Raw genomic sequence first — 23,414 nt, 5'->3', positions numbered from 1 at the left:
AGAGAAAACATGTATTCGTATTTCTGAATCCAGCTTGTTCCACTTAACACAATGGTCTCCAGTGCCATCCATTTTCTGCAAACGGCATGATTTCACTCTTTTTTATGGCTGAAAAACTCCATTGTGTGCATGGATCACATTCCCTTTGTCTGATGGACTCCTAGCTTGGCTGCATTTCTTGGAGTGCAATTCTTGCACATTGTGAGTAGTGCAATGGAAACATGGATGTACCAGTATCTCTGTGGTGCATTGACTCAGCATCCTTCTGGTAAATTCCCTGGAGAGTTTACTCGAGTCATCTGGCAGTTTTGATGTCAAGGTTTTGAGGAACCTCCACAGGATTTCTATTCTGGCTGTACAAGTTTACATTCCCATCAGCACTGAACAAGAGTTCTTTCTCATTTAACTGGAGTGAAAAAGAATCTCAATCAGTTTTAATTTGCTTTTATCCAATGGACAGGAATATTGAATTCTTTTCCAAGTTATTTATTAACCATTTTAGGTTCTTATTCTACAAACTATAGCCTATTTTGTTGGTTGGATTATTTTACTTTAGCGTTTAATTTTTGCAGTCCATATAGTCTAGATTGCCACTTCCCTTTCTAGGGACAGTTGTACTGTGGTCATAACTTGAATCCACTCATTGCAGGGTTCCCTGGAGACCCTTATGATGCTTGGTGGGAAGGGGCTGTTACGTTTGCTCGCTAACGTATTGTCTTCATTCCATTAGAAAGCAAACTCAGAGGAATGGCCTTTTTCTGTCTCCTTTAGCTTGACTTCCAGTTCCTAATACAGGGTCTGGTCCACAGTGACAATGGGAAAAAACAACTCTTGATGAGTTACAGAAAGGAGATTGCTCATTTGCCTCCTCCTTCATTGTCTTTTAAGAAATGGTCTGTCTTGTTAATTTTTCCTTGTTTTGCTTGTGAGATAGAATCTCACTGTGTAGGCCAGGTTGGCCACAAATTCACCAGCACCTTGCCTCCACTCTCTGAGTGCTGGGATTGTAGGCATGCACCACCACACTCAGACTTAATTAATTTTTCCATCCAAGAATTGTCCTTTGTAAAGAATATTGCTGCATTTTTTTTAAAATTTAGCTGTCTATGCATTATCTACCCAGAACAGTGTATACTATGATAATAAGTAATATATTTAGGAACATGCATAAGATATCCAAATGAAAATAGCATGTGTGCGATCATGGGTGTCTCTGCAGAAAGAGGAGAGAACAGGCGTTTGACAAGAAAGGAGTGCTAGGCAGGGATCTGCAGATGTCCCGTGTTGTAGCTCATTTGGTTTTGTTTTCTTTTGTTTGAAGGAGTCATTTCTTTGCTTTTGTTTCCATTTTTGTCTTTTTGTTTTGTTTTTTCACTGTTTGTTTTTTGCACTGAGAATTAAATCCCAAGCCTTGAAAGTACTGGAAAAAATATTCTACCAGTTAGGTATATGCCCAGCCTCCCTCTCTTGATCTCCTGCCCCCTTTATTTTGTTTTGATGAAGGGCAGGTAATGGAAACACACAAAATGTAACTGAATCAGAGCAGGTAAGCCGAATGGAAGGGAGCTCTGATATAAAAAGAGCAGCAGGCATTGCTTCTACCCTAAAAGCTTGCAGAGAAATAGTCTTCCAAGTTTACAGATGGGGAAACTGAGGCCAAGCAATTTGCCCGAGGTCAGTCAGGCAGCAAACTGCTGAGGCAGATGGGGAAGCCAGGGCAGGAACTGTTAGCTATCTAACCCTTTCCTGCACCGAGGGTTCAGCTTGATTTCCCAGCAGATCCTAAAACCATCAGCAGAATTCACAGCGCATCCTCCCCTGGAAGAACCTGCCATTGCCCTTAGACAATGCTGCTCTCCAGAGGGTGAGGCCACTGCCTGTCCTTTAGCTGACGAATGCTGTACTTGTGAGAACCAGTTCATGATTAGGCCATATCAGTCCCCTTCCCCAAGTTCTAAATAACTTCCTAACCTTAGTAACTTCTCATGCACAGGTCATGTGATGGCTGTGACCCCCTGCAGCTTCTTCACTCAGCATCCAGGCTGGAGGGCAAGGACACATGGGACTTGTGGTGGGAGACATGAAGGGGAACAGAGACTTGCCGTGGCCTTTCAAGAGTTGGCCAGAACTTTTCGTCAGACCTGGATTGCATCACTTCCCCTCACTCCAAATACCCAAAGTGAGTCACATGACCAAGCCTGGCATCAGCAGGAAGGTAAGTGGTGTCCCTCCACGTACGGCACTATCTATGGATGGCGGCATCTGTATTCCACAGACGCCACGTGGTCTGCTTTTTCTCATCAGTAGGCAGGGGTTCTGTTCCATTCCAAGCAAACACAAGACTAAGAACTTGCTTTTTGTCGCTGACATGTCATTTGTTTGAGAGGCACAGGCTGCTGGAGAGAGTTGCAAATATCCCCCAAACTTTCCAGAAAATGCAGATCTGTGTGGGAAGAGCGATAAATAGCAAATGTCCCCATGACCCTTTCTAATGTCCTTGGTTTCTCCCCCAAAACTACCAGGGCCACACCAAACTGACTTAAAAATAATTCTCTTGGAGTGTAATTAGATTATAAAAATGCTTCAAAAGAAACAAATAGCATTGGTGCCCGGGTGGGCTCATTTTCCCATTGTGGGCTCTACAGTCCTGGGTGGAAGGGTGAGGTGCCCATATTTGCTGTGATATTTTGAAAGTCTTCACAGTCTCTGAGTGAATGAGCATTTTCAATCACTGGGCCTCACAAACTATGTGGCCAGTGTAGCTAGGAATAGATTACTCCTTCCTGGAACATTTCCCCTGACACCTCGGGTGATGCCAAGCACTTTTGTGCTGTGCCCTCGTTTGGCCCTGTGACTACAGCCCTCGACACCTCCATAGAGGAACTTCTCTCTATCTCCTCTTCCTCTCTGCTTCACGGGTTCCTTGAAAGCAGAGCAACGATGAACTTATAACTTTATTATGCAGATTTGATGAGTAAATGCTTATCTGATGTAACTTCATGTATCATATGAAGATATGATACCTTCATGAAGTTCCTAGTCTTGTGACTTCTTTTTTTAACTTGCAAGAGAACACCTCCTAAACCAGGCATAGGGTACATACGTATAACCCCAAAGTTTTGAGGTGGAAGAGAAGGATCAAGAGTTCAAGGTCAGTCTCAAGCTGGAGCCTGTGCTTATGACCTCCAGAGAGAGAGAGAGAGAGAGAGAGAGAGAGAGAGAGAGAGAGAGAAGAGAAAACATGTATTTGTCTTTCTGAATCCAGCTTATTTCATTTAATACAATGATCTCCAGTTCCATCTGTTTTCCTGAAAATGTCATGATTTCACCTTTTTTGGGGAGTGGGGGGGAGGGTTTCAAGATAAGGTATCCCAGTAGCTATGGAGTCAGTCCTGGAACTCGCTCTGTAGATCAGTCTGGCCTCGAACTCACAGAGATCTGCCTTCCAAGTGCTGGGATTAAAGGCATGTGCCAACAACCCCTGAAAATTTCACTTTTTTTTTTTTTAATGGTTGAAAAATTCACAACCATTCACAACCCTTCCACTTAGACTTCCCCACAAGGGAGAAAGGGGGTGGGGGAGGGTGGAGTCAAACACAGACAATAGCACAATAGCACATGCTCAGCCACACCATAGTGTTCTTCCTAGAGCCTTGTGGCAGCCAACAGCCAGCAAAATGATCAAAGCACAGTCCTCTTTACCTTCAGATCGCTGTGACTGTCCCCAGGAGGACACAGGATGGAGCTGCACTCTCAGGTCACTTGGATCTGTCCCCAGGTTCATGGTTGTCCTCTCCTGAAGTACAGATAATCATATGCTCCTTGATTTTAATTCTTGAAATTTTCATGCTCTGCCAAAAGCACAAGACAAGAGACAAATGCAAATTAGCATGCTCCAAAGGCAGAGCTAGAAATCCGCACACCATACATTATTCAGATCCCACACGGGAATTAATGCCTCTATTTTCAACTAATCAAGTCATTCTGATGCACAGCAAGTAGTAAATATAGAATAAATTTCAACAAACCCTAAAAGGACCTGCAGCTCTCTATGTACTCTTATCTCGGAATGAAAATAAACCGGAGTGTGGGGCACTTACGCTGAAAAGAATGCTGGGCAGTTAACCAGAAATCAAATGCGGAGAAATGACTACAGCATTAGCATCTCTTAGATGGCCACAGGCAGCATTGTGACACGCTAGCATGCACACACATATGCACACATGTATGCATGCACTCACAGGTTTAAGGCCTCCATGCTCCTGAGTTCAAATCCTGATAGCAATTTGCTAATAGTCAGTTTGAGGTATTTATGAAAACCTCTCTGAGGCTGTTCCTGCCTCTGTTAGATATAGAGGGTGAAACCTGCCACCTCGCAGGCTTATTGAGAGTGAGGAGAAGGTACGTGTGTGCAGGACAGTGCCCAGAGCCCGGGAAGCCTAGGTGACAGCTTCACGCCTTCCCAGTGGTCCTAGTGGCCGATTCCCAGAGAGTTGGGCATTTATTGCTTTCTCTTGCCCCATTCTCCTCTTCCCCACCAGATTAGTCTCTAATTAATGATGCTATCAATTCCAAGTCACAGTGACCAATAAAATAGTTTTGCAAAGAAATGCTCAGAATCTATGGATTTCTCTACTGATGGAGAGGAGTCTGCGTACATTTAGAAATAAATGGTTGAACACACACCAAAGATGCTCTTTCCAGTTGCTAGCACTGAGTAATCAGGAGAGGTCAAGCAGACAGACGGAAGCCTTGCTTTGCCCCACTGGGAGAACAAGAGGTGCCCAAAGAGGCACCTTGTCCAAAGAATTTCTTAGATTCATCCCAAAAGAACAGTCCTCTGTGACATTATCCTCCCTTAATGTTACCTTTAATGTACCTCACAAATAATATTTTGTATTTTAAAAACTCAGTAGTAAAGCTATAAAAAAAATCTTCAAATACATATGCCAAATAGTCTCTGTTTATTTTTTCATGTAATTCAAGGAGAAAAAAAAAAACAACAACGTAAAACCAGCAATTACCAGCAACTGCCTTGACCAAAATAACCAAATAGTTCCCCAGATCTTGCCTTGGCATGAAATTGCGTAGACGATCAATAGAATATATTTTAGTAACAGCAGAATTTCCTGCAAACCAGGTTTAAATGTTATCAACCGGCATGCATTGACGTCACAACCTGACACTAAACGTTCCAAGTAAACATAGTTTTACTCAACTCTGGAGAGTCCCAAGCCTGAAAAACTGAGTCTTCAATTAGAATGAGAGAGGCAGAAAGATCAGTTGCGTCAAAAAGGCTCTGACACCAACCGTTTCATCTCAGCAGCCCTAATCCTCCGAGTTGTTCAAGTGGAAGCAACAGATCCTTAGTTCCAAGGGTTTTGGACGTTATGATGAAACTGTGAGATGTGATTTTCTTTAACACTGCATAGGCCGGGCGGTGGCACACGCCTTTGATTCCAGCACTCAGGAGGCAGAGGCAGGTGGATCTCTGTGAGTTGAAGGCCAGTCTGGCCTACAGAGTGAGTTCCAGGACAGCCAGGGCAGTTACACAGAGAAATCCTGTCTCCAAAAGCCAAAACCAAATCCAAACCAAAAAATTGCATAGATAAGTGACCCTGAAGTCTTATGTGACTTCCAAACGCTACAGTAAAAGGGCAAGTCGGGGGAGGGCACAGTGCCACAGTGCTTGCCAGCACTGAAAATAAGTAAATAAGTAAGCTATATTAAGGCTCGGAACCTGAGGTCCACAGTGCACTACTGCCATGCCCAGCATTACACGCAAAAATGCGTATATCTATTTGAGGACATTTTTCTGGATGGAAAGGTCAGAGTTTTCAACGGATTCTGGAAAGGAGCCATCGTTTCTCTCTGAGCCCCTCCTACCACACCTTTTGTTTCTCAGAACTGATCCTCCCTGAATTCCACCCTGGCATCTTCCCCATCTGTAGCTCTACTACTAAGCTCCAAGCTCTGTGCACAAGGGAGCCACTCACTCAGGGGGCTCCCATTTACCGTAAACTCTTTCATTAACTCTGTGGGCTTCTCTGTTTACATTCTGGCTTGGTTATCTTGCTTTAAGACTCTTTCTATAGTCAAAGAACGGAAGGGTTAATTTTTAATTACTAGTCTTCTAGCAGTTTAATGCATGTTTTTTTAACAAGAAACCCTTCCTATCCATTGGTAACTCTGATTTACATGACGAGCTCTCTTCGTCCCCTCCCTCGAATGGCTAGCAAGTTACCCCAGCACCATTCAGGAACAGCTCATCTGCGTATGACACGCTGACTCTTCACATGTATTTGGCCGGTTTTGAACTCAATATTGGTTCCATTTTCCTATCTCTTTGGAGCTAAGACCACAGTATTTAACTACTGAAGGTAGTTTGTTCTCTTGTTTTCTGGAGTGCAGGGGACTGAACCCAGGGCTTTGCACTGCAAGTATGCCCTATCACTGACTTTATCGACGAGGTCTATTCCTGTCTACCGTCTTTCCTAAAGTACAACTCTAGGAGCCTTGTGTAAAGTGGAATTTGTCTTTATGCAGTCCGTCCTTTAACAGTGAAATTCTGTTTTCCTTTACTTATAAATTATAATTCTGAAGGCTGAGGCTATAACTCAACTGGTAAAACATTTGCTTTTCACCTACAAGATGTCAATCACCTGGGCTCAACTCCAGTACAGCAAAAACTAGACAAATACTACCAATTTTAGTTACAAAAACTGTTGTTTCCAACATTTCAATTTTTAACGTGATTACTTACTAAGAAGTTAATTTTTTCAAAAGTAAATTCACTTACTGTTTCTAAAAACCACTGCAGCTGGGTTTCCTGTCTTACCAAACAGACATCATGCCACCTACCGAGATCATGGCAATTCCCTCTGCCCCCTTCCAAGATACACACTCCTGGTCCACTTTTTATCCAGTAGCATAGTGAAGTGCCCAGTGAAATCTATGAGTCCACGCTTGCATTTCTAGGGTTGGTTCCATTTTTATAGTCGGAGGAAATTATGACATATTCTCTTTGATTTTTCTCCCACGGGTCTCACTGAACAGCTTTGGCTGGAATCCTCGTCTAGATAAAGTTGCCTTCAGCTCACAGAGATCCGCCTACCACCATATCAGTGGGCAATGTCAGAAATTTTAATCTAAGGGTGTTAAACACTGGATAAGATTCAATTGACAGCTGCACACAATTGATACAAAGAGATTTTAAGAAAATACTGATTTTTTCCCCTTTCCTGGCAGATTGTTGTGAAATTGATAAAAGAAAAAGTAAAAATTGGATTATATTTAGAAAGCTGATAATTCTGCTAAGTCTAATTTTAAAAACAAAATAAACAAACAAAAAACCATAGGGCCATGTTTCTCCATGAAAGCTAAGAGACATCAAATCTACCTCTCTACACCACTTCTCATTTACTAGCTGAACACACCTAAAAACTGGTTCAGAGTTAACTTGCATGTCTAAACACAAAACCAAGGCTGTGGAAGTTTGATGCCACATGTCTACATGACGGTTTTCAGGTGCCACGTCTGACTTCACAAAGTAAGACAGTTCGTTTCTAGAGCTGGAGACAATACAACTCAATGTTCTACCAAGTTCGCTGAGTTGACTGTGGGGCTGGACTAGATCCTGTTGCCAGCCACACTCACACAGTCCTACACACACACAGTTCTCCACACTCACACACACACACAGTCCTCCACACTCTCACACACAGTCCTCCACACTCACACAGTCCTACACACACACAGTCCTACACACTCACACAGTCCTACACACACACAGTTCTCCACACTCACACACACAGTCCTCCACGCTCTCACACACAGTCCTCCACACTCTCACACACAGTCCTCCACACTCACACACACAGTCCTCCACACTCACACACACAGTCCTCCACACTCACACTCACACACACAGTCCTCCACACTCACACACACAGTCCTCCACACTCTCACACACAGTCCTCCACACTCACACACACAGTCCTCCACACTCTCACACACAGTCCTCCACACTCACACACACAGTCCTCCACACTCACACACACACACACAGTCCTCCACACTCTCACACACAGTCCTCCACACTCACACTCACACACACAGTCCTCCACACTCACACACACAGTCCTCCACACTCACACTCACACACACAGTCCTCCACACTCACACACACAGTCCTCCACACTCACACTCACACACACAGTCCTCCACTCACACACACAGTCCTCCACACTCACACACACAGTCCTCCACTCTCACACACAGTCCTCCACTCTCACACACAGTCCTCCACACTCACACACACAGTCCTCCACACTCACACAGCCTTGTTTCACCTGGTATCACAGGCCTGACTAGAAATACTCAAATTAGGGGCTGGGGAGATGGCTCAGAGGTTAAGAGCGCTGACTACTCTTGCAGAGGGCCCCAGTTTGTTTCCTAGCACCTACACAGTGGCTGGCTCACAACCATCTGTAACTCCAGTTTCAGAGAAGAGAAGGCCTTCTTCTGACCTCTGAGGACACCCGGTGCACAGACATGTATGAGGCAAAACACTTGTACACATAAAGTAAATAAACCTAAAAACAAAAACAAAAAAAATACTCAAATTGGTGCCTTCGACTCCCTGAAAGTTTCTTTATTGTTATCTAGCATATTAATTTAGTAGGAAATAACTTCTTACAAAATGTATTTGTGGCTTTTGATCTTACAGAACTGTTTTCCTAGAGGTTTAAAGAACTAATAAGTGTTTGAAAAGCGTAACCACCTCCAACACTTCTATGTGTGAGGAAGTAGGAAGTAAAGCCGATGAGTCTTCGTGACACAGGGGCGCATTCCAATCACTGGAAGCTAGGCACACCCATTCACGAGTGTCACAAAGCACTCCAAACCACAGAGGAAGGAATATCTGAATGGAGCTGATAACAGCCCGGCCTGAGGAGAAAGCACAGTGACCCATTACAAGCAATTGAAAAGTTCCATAGAAAAAAATGGCAGAGCCGGAAATTCCTGACCAGTAGTGTAAGCCCTCACACAAACGCAGTGGCAGATAAGTGCATTTTTATGACTCTGCTTCTGCCTGCTGCTTATTACCTCTCCAGTTATGTCACCTGCTACACGGATTATAGCCTCATTCTCACTCCATTTAGTGGTATGATTCAATAAACTGTGACTTCATCTTAATCATCTCAAAATACCCTTGGCCTTTGCAAAGCAGATGAAGAGGTTAACTACTAAAATAGTGGAAAAAAATTGCTTTAAGTTCATCCTCGGGGAAATCATTACGTTGAGGATTCGATAAACCATGCCCTAATTTGCTAGCACATAGGCAGGACATTAGGCTTGGATGCTGAGGAATGTGATGAAGGCTACAACTGCCCGACCATCAAGAAGATGCTGGGTGGAGAGAGAAGAAGGTGACCTAATAACACACGGTGTTCTGTGTACAGGGAAATACTGGCGGAGATGTCTTACTCGTGTGGCCTCACTTCCTTCTCACACACTGCTGCACAGTACTACGCTCATTCTCCAAATCAGAAAGCGGGGTTTCTTAGAGCTCCAGTGACAATCCATGTCCCTACACAACCTAGGCAGAACTAGATTTAGTAACCGGCTCCACCACCTCCTGCTTCCACCAGGCTAAGCAAACCCCAGATCCTCACTTCCCTCAGCGAGAGTGGTGCCCCCCCCTCACCCCCTCCAGAGCTTACCAGAATACCTAACCAGCAAAACTAGACACAAGAGGCAGCTGCTTTGGTTAACTAAACAAACAGTTAAACCAATAAGCGAAAGTGATAGGACGGGTTTCCAAACAGTTTCCTGGGACACTTTGTTTTCAAACATTGGCTGATGCAATGCTGAGTTGTATTTTCCCAGCAAGGTCTGACTGGTTGTCATGAATCACTTCCTTCATGTTCTCGGGAGAGATACAACTGGGCAGGCCAGGTCCCCACCCCGCTTCATCTTAACCAGCCACACACTGCAGGTAAGCACGCGGCTGGAACCGCTCCCAGTGACACTTCAAGGAGTCTCAGAAGCCTCCTGGACAGTACAGAAAGTGTGGGCTGCTGCCTAGCGGGGCACTCCCAGGGACGGCGAGGTGTCCCTAGACTGAGAGCCAGGACTCCCTTGGGCATTTCCCACTTTTCTTGTCAACTACACTTGGCTTCCAAATGAAGTCTAAGGAGGAACTATAACATAAGCAGGGAGCAGTAGAACAGCATCTCACTGGAGTGCTTTACAGATTCAAATCTGTACTTATTGTAAGTTACCTAGTCAGGCTTTAAAGAACACAGAGAATGCAAGATTGACGGTTATTCGGTGATAGCGACGCAGTCTTCGGCATGCAAATATGTCCTTTTGTTCTGTCTCCACCGCTTCTGAAACAGCCGACTAACCAGCAACTGCGTGTGTGAGAACAGTTCTTGTTTGTGTGTGTGTCTTGTTTTGCTTCGTGTTGTCTGAAACTTGTTCTTGTGTGTGCGCTTATGTTTGACAGTTTCTGTCATGTTTCAAACAGCTACCTCTCGAGACTATGCTGAAATATGCATACAAACAAGTTAACCACGCATCTTCACGCTACCATTATTTTATTTATTGCAACTGTGGAGACGTGCAGCTGAAATGGTAGCATAGCTAGAGGACGCAAGGGAATTATGGGAAAACTACTACAAACAATGAAAACTAATCCAGTATGACACCTGACTGTCATACATGGAGAAGTCAGTAATTCCCCAGGCATCTGAACAACTGAAAGATTTATCAGGGCGGGCCAGAGAGAGGGCTCAACAGAGACAGGTCTTTGATTCCAATCTTGATGACCTAAACTCCAAGCAGACTTGAGTTTGATTCCCAGGGCTGAGATGGTGGAAAGACAAAAAAATGTGTGAGTGCATGCATGCATGCATGTAAGTGTGCATGTGTGTGTGCATGTGTGTGAATGTGTGTGTGCATGTGTGTGTGTGTGTGTGTGCATGCGTGTGTGTGTGTGTGCGTGCATGCGCACACAAACAAATAAAAGAAAAATAAGGTATAATAGAAGGAATTACTCTACAAAGACAGCAAGACAAACAGCAACCTCTTTGCAAAGTCTAAAGAAAATAGAAATTGGTGTCATGGTTTTGTTTTTTTTAAAAAACCCGTTAACTTTAAAATATTGGCATCAACAAAAAATTCTAAGAGGATTTTTCAGTTTGAACAGATTTCCTTTGTAAAACCATAGTAATGAACAGTAAAAGCCAAGATGAACTATGTCAAAGGAAACAGAAGAGGCACAAGGAAGGACTGAGGAGGTGATTAAAACCACAAGGTGAGGAGGAAGGAGGTCCCGACAGGCATCTGCCCTGCGCACTTCTGCCTCTTGACTCCAGGAAGTGAAAGCCGATGCCTCGTCATCATCTTAGAACTTTGCTTTTAGGCTACGGAGGGGCTCCACTGTTAAAAGCACTTGCTGATCTTGAGAAGAGCCAGGTTCAGTTCCCAGCACAGCATAAACACCAGTTACAAGGATAGGACGGCCCCTTCTGGTCTCTACAGGTACTACAAGCACATGGTGCATATACAAACATGCTGGCAAAGCATTCATACACATAAAAAAATTGTCTTCTTTTGTTGGTGTACAAAAGAGTTCCAAAATAGCCCGGAATGGAGTATAACAAAGATTTATTCATTAGGGGGCAAACTCGTAGAAACAGAAGCAATCGCAGTCCTCTGCGTGTGCTGGGAACTGAAACTGAATTCAGCAGCCAAGAGGCCCATGCATTCATTCTTTCTGTCTGTATTTATAGTACATGAAATCATGCTCAAAGTGGGCCAGTATCTTAAAAACTATTGGCTGAAGGAGTTCCCACAGCATTCTTCTAAAAAAAATTATTTCACACATGTACACAATTTAAATAATAAATTATTTTAATACATAAATGTTAAATGAAGTTTATAGTGTTTTTCTGCTCTATAAAATTAAGGAAAACATGCCTGTTGCATTTTAAGATCTGGAATCCATTTATAGATATTAGGTTGACTATCTTAACCTGGGATTGGGTATACCTCTGCCACAGAGATGCATTTTGAAAGTTTCATAATACAAATAATAAGGTAGTCATGGCTTTCAAAAACACTTAACACAGAGATGGAGATTTGACTCAGTGGATAAAGATCTTGCCACAATGGGTCCCAGAACGCTGATTAAAACGGGGCAGGTGTAGCAGCTACCTATAACGCCAGCACTTGGATGCTAAAGACAAAGGATGCCTGGGAAAGAACAGCCAGATTCAACAAGAGTCCTTGACTTAATACATAGAACAGAGGGTGATTAGGGAAGACACTGATTCCTGCTTTGGTTCTCCACATGTATACCTAAACATGTAAGCTGGACACACAAGGACACACAAACAAAAATGCTTAACATTAAGCCCTAACATTTGCTATAGTCATTTTTAAAAGGTCGGAGGAAGGGGGAGGAGCTACAGTTTGTGTAACTCCTCCCTAGGAAATATTAATACAACTACACTATTAACTTTCCCTTCCTCTTCTCCCTACTGCTTCAGTAAAATGGAAACTATAATATGTGATATAATGCTCGACATACAGAGGAATATTTACTGAACAAATAATAACTAAGAGTTCTCTTTTGGTAAGTTATCTTTTGGAGACCTAATGACACGGTATTTTAAAACTATGTCGACACGGGCTTTTTAAAGGTTAACAAGAATAAAAATAGTTTAATATAAAAAGTAATCAAAGTCGGGTATGGTGGCGCATGCCTTTAATTCCAGCATTTGGGAGGCAGAGGCAGGCAGATCTCTGTGAGTCCAAGGCCAGCCTACCCTACAAAGTGAGTTATAGAACGGCCAGGGCTACACAGAGAAACCCTGTCTCAAAGCCTCCCACCAAGAAAAAAATAATAAAAAGAAAATCAGTCTCATGGTTTCAAACACAGACAGACAGCAATGGTTTCCAACTGTTCTTCTGCAATCAACGGGTCATCAGTCTCACTCATTGCCCCATTGCAGTTATAGCAGCAAAACATGAGCAGCTCACAATAGAGGACCGGAGTGGGATACAGCCTGGCACATTTGTGCAGCAGAATACCATGCAGTTGTTTAAAAATAAAATGGATCTGTGATGGAGAGATGTCTCCGTGGTTAAAACCACTTGCTGCTCTTGCAGTGGTCCTGGGTTCAATTCCTAGCATCCACATCGAACGGCTGAGAACCATATATAAATTTAAGATATAAGTGTGGAGTAAATGCCTATTTACTTCTGATGAAAATACCTTACTCCAACCCTAACCTTTGGGGACATTCAGGTTTTGAGAAATGTTGGTAAAATGTTGGGGAATATTATTTTAAGGCGTATGACTTTTGTTTATGCTGCATTTATTTAACTGTAAAGCTGTGGTTCTTTGCCTGTCTAAAACACCTGATGGTCCTAATAAAATGATGAACAGCCAATAGTGAGGCAGGAACAAAGATAGGTGGGTCTGGCAGGCAGAGCGTATAAGTAGAAGGAGAAATTTCAGAGGAGAGAGAAAAGAGGGGCAAGAGAACAAGGAGAGGAGGAGGTCAGGGGCCAGTCATCCATTCAGTCACGGAGTAAGAAGTAAACTAAGGGATACAGAAATAGAGAAAAATAAAAGCCCAGAGGCAAAAGGTAGGCAAGATAATTTAAGATAACAAAAGCTGGCAAGAAACAAGCCAAGATAAGGCCAAGCATTCATAACTAAGAATAAGCCTCCATGTGTGATTTGAGAGCTGGGTGGTGGGCCCCTCAAAAAGCAAAGAGTAAAACATCACACAACAGAAAAAATTAAAACCCTTACTCCATGAGATACATATAGACAGACATATAAAAACAGGAGACTCTGGAGAGATGGCTCAGAAGAGCACTGATTGCCTTCCAAAGGACCTGAGTTTAATTCCCAAAACGCACATGACTGCTCAAATTGTCTGTAATTCCAATCTCAGGGGATCCAACCAAGCATGCAATTGGTGCACAGACATAAATGCAGACAAAATACCCATATACAAAAAATAAATTAATTAATTAAATTTTAAAAAATAGAAGCCATAAACTCTAGATTTAATGTGATAGTATGACAAAAATCTGTTGATGGGACTGTGCTAGCTAGTTTGATGTCAACCTGTCACAAGCTAGAGTCATCTGAGAGGAGGGAACCTAACTGAGAAAATGCCTCCTTAAGATTGAGCTATAAGCAAGCCTGTAGGGCATTTTTGATTGACGTGAGAGGGCACAGCCCATTGTGGTGCTGCCATTCCTGGTCTTGTGATCCTGGGTTCTATAAGAAAGCAGGTTGAGCAAGCCATGAAGACAGTGAGCACACTCCTTGACAGCCCCACCTGCTCCCAGGTTCTGCTGCTTGGGTTCCTGCCTGCTTTCCCTCAAAGGACTGTGCGATGTGAGCCAAGTAAACCCTTTCCTCCTCCAAGCTGCTTTGTTCATGGTGTTTGGTCCTAACAACAAAAACCCTAATTAGCACAGGACCTGAACCCCAAAGGGTTAACATGATTCTATTCATGATGCAATCAGAGAGGTGGTATAGCTAACTAAGTTGGTAGAGTACTTGCCTAGCATGCACCAAATCCAGGTGTGGTGGTGCATTCCTATAATCTCACTCCGTGCTGGAGAAGTGGAGACAAGAGAAGCAGAAGTTCAAGGTTGTCCTGGGCTACATAGTGAGTTTAAAGTTAGCCTGCTATACAAAAGTCTCTGTCTAAAAAACTGAAAGGAAGGAAGGAAAAGACAGAAGATGAGACTAAGAAAAAATATAATCAGAACATAACACATGGGGCATACTTTACCTAACAAAAGTATAAATCTCAAGAGACTACTAAAAAACATGACTAAACACATGTGGATCATAGTCAAATTTCAAGTTGTGGGGAGGATGAATATGCATTTCAGGGGTAGAATGAGTGCTTAACATTGGCAAGGCCCAAGTTTAATCCTTCAGCCTCAAAATATGTGTCTCTGTGTGTGTGTATACACATACACATGCATATATACACATAATATATATATATATTGGGGTGAGGAAAAATACCTGTAAATGATACGTGTGAAACAATTAGAGGAATACAAATATAGATTTCCTTCAAGATCATCTTGTGGAGTTATTTGGTTTGCAGGCATAGTTGTGCCTGCTGCTTGCAGACGGTAAAGTTCATGCTGCCTCTACTTTCATGGTTCAGAACAGTAGAGTCTGAGTAGAGGAATGAGACAAAAATGCTGGTAACACTGTGTGAAGGGTCTACAAATACCAGCGTACTATCTTTCTAATGCTCTGTAAGTCTGAATTGTTTCTATATAAAAAGTTAAAGGAAAATTTTCTTTCATCCTCTTAGAATTCTAACAAGTCATATCTACCAGCAAGTTTTCCATCTTCCTCTTGATTGCCAGACACAGATTGGCAACTCTGTTCATGGAATCCAGGTCTTGATTGCTTTCGTTCAGAGTACTATGAGGCACAGACACTGCCTCAACCTGAGCTGCTGCTTCCTGAGTCTTTGTCTAAAGTATGAACTTAGTGACTTGAGGGTTGATGTTCTGAGCCTCTATATAGAAGCATGATTAGGAGAGGTAATAGCCTAAGAGAAATTAAGACTGGAATCAGTCTGCTGAGCTTTAGGACTGGGTCTCAACCTGTGGGTCTTGACCCTCACAGGGGTCACTCAGCAGATATCCTGCATCCGATATTTACATCACGATTCATAACAGTAGCAAAATTATAGTTATGAAGTAGCAGTGAGATAATTTTATGGTTGGGGGTCAGCACAACATAAGGAACTGTATTAAAGGGTTACAGCATTCGGAGGACTGAGAACCACTGCTCTACAGTAAACGGAGAAACCGATTATATGGGAGGATGAAAAACGTCGAAAGCAAACCACCAAAATAAATTGTTGGGCTGCCTCTCACAAGTAAGGCTAAATTCAAGCCTTGCTCCAGTAGCTTAACACCTTGGCATGAGTGTGGAAGTACAAAGAACACCCGAAGGGAAGCAAGTGCTGATGTGTACACTGTCATCTGTACACGCTTGGTCCAACACCTACCTGTTCACCTTTCATTCTGCAATAGTAGCCCGACAGTGTTATCCACGATGCTGGAGCTGCAGAGCCCATCATTGGCAACATAGTACCTTTCTCATTTGCAGTAAATAAAACCATTTCAAGCACACTGGAAACTACATGACAGGACGCACAGCAGATGGAGCACACTGAGCATGCGCAGAGAATGCTGCCCTGTCTCCCGTCTAGTCTCCATCCAGGAATGGAGACCGTTGGAACAGTGGCAGAAGACCAGCGCGGACTGTCACTACATGTGTGCGGAGCAAGCTAACAGAATTGGGTTTTCTTTGAGAACATGAAGAAGCTCCTGTGCTTCCCGCAAAAACAAAAGTCAGATATTCCTATTGAAATCAGTGTTTCACCTTTTAACAAATGTCTCCATCAAGGTGTGATGATGCACACCTATAATCTCAACCCTTGGGGAGCAATCAGAAAGATCACCGGTTCAGAGGCAACCTGGGCTACCAATCAGACTATCTCAGAAAACTAAAGAAAAATAAATGCTTCCTCCTGTTGTGATTTACCCCATTCCTTCTCTGTTTTCATGTTTCCTTTTCTTCTGAGAGGTGTCTGTAAAAAAACAAATATGTGTATGTGCTCCAAATAGTTAACTGCAGAAGTTTATGAAATAAGGCTGTATTATTTACAATAAGGTAGAGGAGACCCAACTCATCCCTTTACTGAAGCCATGATAACTGTAGACACTGAGATTAGTTAAAGATATAGCAAAGATTAGCAGCCAACGGCAACAATTCAGTCTTAAGATAATTTTCTAGAATAGATGGATCTAGGCCTGGCATTCCCTGCCTGCCTGTAGCAAACTTCCTAGAGCATCCTTCTTTCCTATCTATCCTGTCAGTCAGGGACACATTAAAAGAGAATGAAAGAAGAAAGAAGGCGGGCAGTTGTAGCAGATGACTTTAATCCCAGTACTTGGGAAGCAGAGGTAGGCAGATTTCTGTGAGTTCAAGGACAGGCTCCAAAGCTACACAGAGAAACCCTGTCTCAAAAAAAATTAATTAAAAATAAAAGAAAAAAGAAGAAAGAAAACTCTCCTAATGGCAATAGAGAATGGAAAGCCATTTATGTCAATGCAGTGCTCAGGCACAGGCTCAAGGCACTGAAATCAACTGGGAAGTGCATATAACCTATGCAACATCAGATCTACCTCACGGTCACTCTAGATCTATTCGATCCCCCACTGCAGGATGCTGTACAGTTATCCTGAAATACAGTGGCTTCTATTTCCTGGCATTCCTCTCCTGACCACCACTGTTCATTGCCCTGCACCTAGAACATGAGAAATTTCAGATTTGCAGGCATGTAAATTAGCTTAGTATTAATACCAGAACTTGATCTGGCTAACAAAACTGGAATAGAATAGGGTCAGGGTAGGATAGGGTCAGGGTAGGGTAGAGTAGGGTAGGGTAGGATGGGGTAGGGTAGAGCACAGTAGAGCAGAATAGGTAGGGGAGGGTAGGATGGTGTAGGGTAGAGTTGGGTAGGGTAGGGTAGGTTAGGGTAGAGTAGGGTAGGGTAGGATAGGGTAAGGTAGAGCACAGTAGAGCAGAATAGGTAGGGAGGGGAGAGTGGGGTAGAGTAGGGGAGGGGAGAATAGGATAGGATAGGGTAGGGTAGGGTAGGGCAGGGTAGGGTAGGGTAGGGTAGGGTAGGGTAGGGTACAGTAGAGCAGAATAGGTAGGGGAAGTGAGGGGAGGATAGGATAACTCTCACTACCCAAACAGTTTTGTTCTTTCTGGCTTGAGAACCTAGAAAACTCTCCATTCTCTTGATTTAGGTTTTATTTTGTTTTACTTTGTTTTTGTTTTGTTTTGTTTGGGGTCTTTAAAAAACCAAATAAACAGTTGAAGGCATCTGCAGCTGGGAATGGTACAACTCACGGGCCCAAGGCAAGGAAAATAATCAATGAGATATACCCCTAGCTCACCTCTTCTGTCAATGACTGCCAAAAACTGAAAAAGATGAGAAGTATTTTGTCTCTTCGTGTCAAAACTATGAGGTAGCTTCTCTTCTCCATGCATTTGTCATGGAGTGCACCAAGTTTTATTATCAATTAATATTCAGTGATTGACTTGTGTAAGAGCCCTGATGCTAAGAAATGACCAGTACTATATAGATACAGAGTAGAGAAGAGGAGGCTTTCTCTGTGTGCCTGCAAGCCTGCACCTCAACAGATAGAAACAGTGAACACCAATGCCAAGTCAAACCCGAGGGAAGGAAGCAGAGGGAAACACATGCAACCAAATTCCAGGAGGACATGATTTCAGGAGGATCATGAGGAAATGATCTTTCCCTAAGGCTGGACAGGTATGCTACCCTCAGATGGTGCAGAAGTAGAGACAAGTGCCATCAGGACCCAGCTATAAATAGCAGCTTTCCCTGTGACCTTGCCACTCTGCCCAAGTTAGAATTGGATTCCTGGCGCAGAAATTAGGCCTCAATCCCAAGGCCTCCTTTCCCAAATGCAGCGCTCCAAAGGCTCTAGGAGAATGGGAAACCAATGACCAGTGGAAGCTCAGGAGCTGGGCAGCTTCTTGAACATTCCTTCTGCCCATTTTCCCATCACAAAACAGCTGTGGTACAAGCATATGACATGCGCTGTTCATTTAATCTTCAGCAGAAGAACTTTAAAGCATTATTAAAATATTAATAGCAGTAATTGATCATAGGTTCCTCCTTTAGAGATGATGAAATTAGAGTTCTGAGGAATTTACATCCAGCCCTGACCCTTTGTATTACTGTAACAGCACCTGCCTACGCAAGTACTGGAGGTTTAACGGTTACTGGGTGTGGACTAACAACTGAATGGTTCTGCCATTACTTTCTTCTTCTTTTCTTTTTTGATAAAAGGACCTACTATGTAGCCCAACTTGGCCTAGAATGCCAGTTCTTATAGATTCTGCTCCCTATGCTAGGACTGCAGGACGGAGTCTGCTACCACCAGGCCCAGCCCATTGTCGCTACTTTAATGCAGTTGATACTCATTCTCCCTCAACAGATTAGCAACACATATAGTAGCAATTCTAACCTAATGCCTAAAGACATTTTGAAAACCAGATAACAAATCTAATATAAAATGCAATGTTTTATCATTAAAATGTATTTTTGAGGATTGCTGGGAAATTAAGTGAAATTCAGTACAAACTGAAATAGTCTCCCATGTATATGCTCTTAAAAGTTCAGAAGGGGGTTGGAGAGATGGCTCAGTGGTTAAGAGCACTGATTACTCTTCCAGAGGACCTTGGTTCAATTCCCACTACCCATATGGCAGCTCACAACTGTCTGTAACTCCAGTTCCAGGAGACCCAACACTCTCACATATATGCAGAAAAACATCAAAATAAAAATTTTAAAAAGGATGATCCTTCAATTCTGCAAGGTCATCTGGATCCATTAAAATTTGTGTGTGTGTATGTGTGTGTGTGTGTCTGTGTGTGTGTGTATGTGTGTGTGTCTGTGTGTGTATGTGTCTGTGTGTGTGTGTCTGTGTGTGTGTCTGTGTGTGTGTGTCTGTGTGTGTGTGTATCAAGTGCTGTTTCAGTCTTAGCTTTGAATTCATTTTTTCAATATAAAGAAAATAGCTACACTAAAATATTTAAGCCTCTGGCAACCAAATTAAACATATATCCAGTACATGGTATACATCTGAAGAAGAGTTTCCTAAAAATATATAAAACTGTGATTGCTTTTCATCATTTCCTTCCTAATTGCCAACTAACGTCCCCAGGTCTGAAAGGACCATTCTGAAGCACACATCTATTTATAATAGTGTGTTCATTGTCTTCCTTCCTCCAGCACATTGCCTGTGACCTTCGCCATTTCAAGATGGGTGACACAGTGCCATCAACGTGTGTTTAGGAAGCCATAGGCATCTTGTAAGAGATCTCATAGCTGTTCAAAGCAATAAAGAGTGACAAGGACAATTCTATACTGTAGTACTGCCTGTCAGGAGAAAATGTCACCCTTACATAAAGTACCCAGAGGCCTAATTAAGAGTGACAAGAGAATGGTTTTCTGGGTACAGCAATGAGGAAGCTGGAGTGAATGCTGGCAGCAGGAGGAGATACGGTCTCCGGAATATGTGCCCGTACAACCAGTCTTCGCCCAAGTATCCAGGTGAGAGTCGTGAGCCTGGGCCTACATTGTGGATGGCAAGGGCTGCCCAAGATGGCGGCATTCGGAAAGAGGAGCCCGTGAGAACCTTTACGGGGAAATGCGGTCGGGAGCTTTCCGACTTGACTGAAAGCATCACTATGAACCCTCCAGGCACCTACGAAGAACATTAAAGGGGTTTTAACGCCACAGTTCCTGAACACTCCCTGCTCACAACACTGATCCATACAGTCCCCGCAGCACTATAAATAAATCCCGCCTGAAGGTCTCCTTCCTGTTCACACGCTTCTCCATAAATCCTGCTCATAGCTCTATTCTTTTATCTAACTTTCATCTCTGTGATTCCTGTCTGTCAGGAACAAAAGGTCCAAATAAACGGGGCTCCAGATGCCTGCTCAGTTAACTGCTCCCTGAAAGCGGCTCCTTCCCAGGAGGGGGGAAAGAAGAGGAAGTGTTCCTGCAGCCCAACATCAAGGCCGTCTGTGTCGTGATAGACTCCGTGGGTCCTCACTAGCGATGCGTCCCAGCATCTCATAATTCTGGGGTGTATCACTGCCGTCGAGAAGTCCTGGGAGAAGCCTTCCAGAGGTTCCTGCCATATCACAGGCCCCTTCTCAGAGAGGCAGGGACCACTCTGGGCAGCTGAGGAGAGTGGACATCCGTCCTCCTCAGAGTCAAGGGTGACTTCTGAGATGGACCAGTCTCTTCTAATGTGGATTTTTTTTCACCCTCCAGAACATGCATAGCCCTCACTTCTATCAGTACCACTCACATGTTAGCCTCATTGAGAGCCCAGCTCCTCTCTTTGGAAGCTATGGGGCCTGTCTGGGTCTGTCTTCTCGCTTTTGAGAAGAGTATAGTGCATTGATTGCTACTGTGTGGATTAAATTGGTTTATGTGTAGAAGGCTCTGGAACACTTGCTGGAGCCCAGTAGATTCCAAACGACTGTCAGCCACCGTCTGTTACCAGTACCACTGGCAGCGGTAGTATTACTGCTGTCTGTCATCCGCGCAAGTGACCCCTACACTATTGTCCCTTCATCTGCTGTAGTGAGTTTGAACACCACTGTAAAGTCTGTGCAAGGGGGTGAGCTTCGCAAAGCCTGGCCGTCTTTGTCGTGATGGGCTCCATGGGTCCTCACTAGCGATGACACTAGAGTGCCAGAAGCTGGGACTCCCAGGGAGAATTTATCATCTCTTGAAAAAAGAGGGTAACAATATGTGTGGGGTGGGGGAGACACTCTAAACTAAATCCTATACCCAAACCCATTCCCTCAGACAGAAGTCTTGAAGACCAGACAATCAGTTCTTCTCTCGGAGTTCCTGCACAATAAGCCATCCTGAAGACTATCCTAGACACTGTGTGGAACTAAGAAGGCCATCACTCTTAGGTTGACACGTTCCTGTCTACTGACTATGGGAGTGGACTCCAATCCGTCGATGGCCAGTGGGCGATCGCCCCTGCTCTTCTCTCTCCCTCACACGCACAACACACATGCCTCTCTGCTCTGGTTCCCTGGCCACCAAGATGGATTTTCATTTATACAGAGTATCTGTGTTACTTTCCTCCCACCAGAGAGAAGGATTCAGATGCCAATGGATGGAGGTGGTAAGGGATTTGGTGTTGGGAGAAGCCACTTTGATCTCAGTGGTTAATGCTGCGAGGTACTTTTCTTGCCTTAATAAGCTAAACAGAGTCCATTAGCTTCGCGCTGCCTCCCAAGAGCTTCATTGACTGCCACACGACCCTAGAAAAGCAGCACTCCAACCTCCTCAGCTCCACTTACTGAATTTGCTTTATTGTTTGCATTCGGTAGACTTCGAATTAACCTTCGTAGTACTTGTCACCCTTCCTGGCATCGCACCCTCCTACCCGACCAGCCACACTAGAACTCTGTGATCCTGCTTAGGGTGTTTGGATTCACCAGAATCCCTTGGAGGGTGTTTAGCCAGGCAGGCTAGCTGCAGAACCCCACTGAAGGTGTTCACAGACTCGTCACAAGGCTCTAAAGTGCACACGGACAGAGCCCAGGTCTGGAAAGACGGTCCCAGAAAACCTACTCTTTTGACGCCTGTGACTTTTACCATCTACCATTCCCCCTCATCTAGAGATCAGTCAGCCTTGAATTACTGTCTTTCCTGCTCCTCTTTCCCCGGGACCCGGAATTCCTGTCCCCTCGTGGTTTCCTTTTCCTTCTCTAGGCCCATCTGACCTCCCCACATCTAACTGGCTTCCAGCTCAAGCCGGTGCTTCCTCCCCAGTCATCCGCCCTTCCCACATGTAAACGTTCCCACCTTGAAGCCTTTTCCTCGGCCCTCATAGCGGCTTTGATCTCTGCTGCACAACATGGGTTTCAGGGGCTTCTATAGTGCTTTTATATCTCGCCGGGTTTCACGGTCTCGAGATTGGCTAAAAATTACAGTACAAAGGAAGCCATTATACTTTCATACTTTAGCGTAACTGCCAAAACTGTATAGTTAAAGCCCTCTGCTGTACCACGCTTATTGCGCTGTAGCCCCTTGTTTACATACCTGTTCCCCTGATCAGAATGAAAGGGCAAGTTTGTGCCACATGTTATACATGAAACTTCACTTATGGTGTTATAATGGTACGCACTGGGTGCTAACTCTTATCAACGGACCACGGTGCAGTGTGAAATTCAGTTGCCTACTTGATGCAGAGCCTTGTTAATGCAGATATCAGTCATTGCAGTAACAATCCCACCATTTCTGTCATGTCTGATATGACAGGTCCTACTATTCAGACCACTTCTGTTTTTTGTTTATATTGCTTGAGACAGGGTCTCCCGGAGCCCATACCAGCCTCAGACTTGACCTCATGACCCTTCTGCTCTCTCTGGAGTGCTGAATACAGATGTGTAGCACTTCTGGTTTTGTTCGTAAACTCTTTAACAAAGATCCCTCCATCACAGCACACGTGCCATTAAACGCCCCAAAGATGTGAAGTTAGCCCTGAATTCATGTGGGTTCCTTCAATTGTGTGATATTTTGCAAGTTCCGGGCCTAGTCTCAACAGACTGTGTGGTTTCCTTTTCTACTCTCTTGGGTTCCAGGCATGATGCAGAAACGCTTGCACCAGCTTCCCAAGTGACTGCAATGGACAAGGCTCTGCCCGTGAGTCATTCTGGCCACCGCTGCTTGTTGTCAACTGCACTTGAG

The 23,414-nt window shown here is 43.9% G+C and overlaps 3 long non-coding RNA genes across 5 annotated transcripts in view; 2 read left to right on the top strand and 1 right to left on the bottom strand.

Annotated features, from left to right (window-relative positions):
- Positions 1–23,414, bottom strand: part of LOC125407291 (uncharacterized) — a 56,600-nt gene that overhangs the window by 25,266 nt on the left and 7,920 nt on the right. Inside the window, exons 1-2 of one of the 2 annotated variants that reach the window (XR_015735693.1) lie at positions 4,029–4,064; positions 3,703–3,851 (exon numbers count right to left, since the gene is read on the bottom strand). This is a non-coding gene — a long non-coding RNA (uncharacterized LOC125407291). Of the gene's footprint in view, positions 1–3,702; positions 3,852–4,028; positions 4,065–23,414 lie in introns of those variants that run through there. The other variant, XR_014997954.2, reaches the window with a different exon arrangement.
- Positions 9,873–23,204, top strand: LOC125407290 (uncharacterized). 2 transcript variants are annotated; one of them, XR_014997953.2, is made up of 3 exons: positions 9,873–10,000; positions 19,917–20,237; positions 20,591–23,204. It is a non-coding gene; the product is annotated as an uncharacterized LOC125407290 (long non-coding RNA). The 2 variants fall into 2 exon arrangements; XR_014997952.1 differs by lacking the exon at positions 20,591–23,204 and having other exon boundaries at positions 19,917–20,502.
- On the top strand, positions 11,204–16,628 carry LOC148119008 (uncharacterized). The gene is made up of 3 exons (XR_015735692.1): positions 11,204–11,323; positions 11,432–11,550; positions 15,378–16,628. It is a non-coding gene; the product is annotated as an uncharacterized LOC148119008 (long non-coding RNA).

Source organism: Myodes glareolus, chromosome 19 (assembly GCF_982192425.1).
Source record: "Myodes glareolus chromosome 19, mMyoGla1.1, whole genome shotgun sequence".
In the NCBI taxonomy this organism is placed as follows: Eukaryota; Metazoa; Chordata; class Mammalia; order Rodentia; family Cricetidae; genus Myodes; species Myodes glareolus.
The sequence above is the reverse complement of the archived record's forward strand: the minus strand, read 5'-3'. Positions and strand labels throughout refer to the sequence as shown.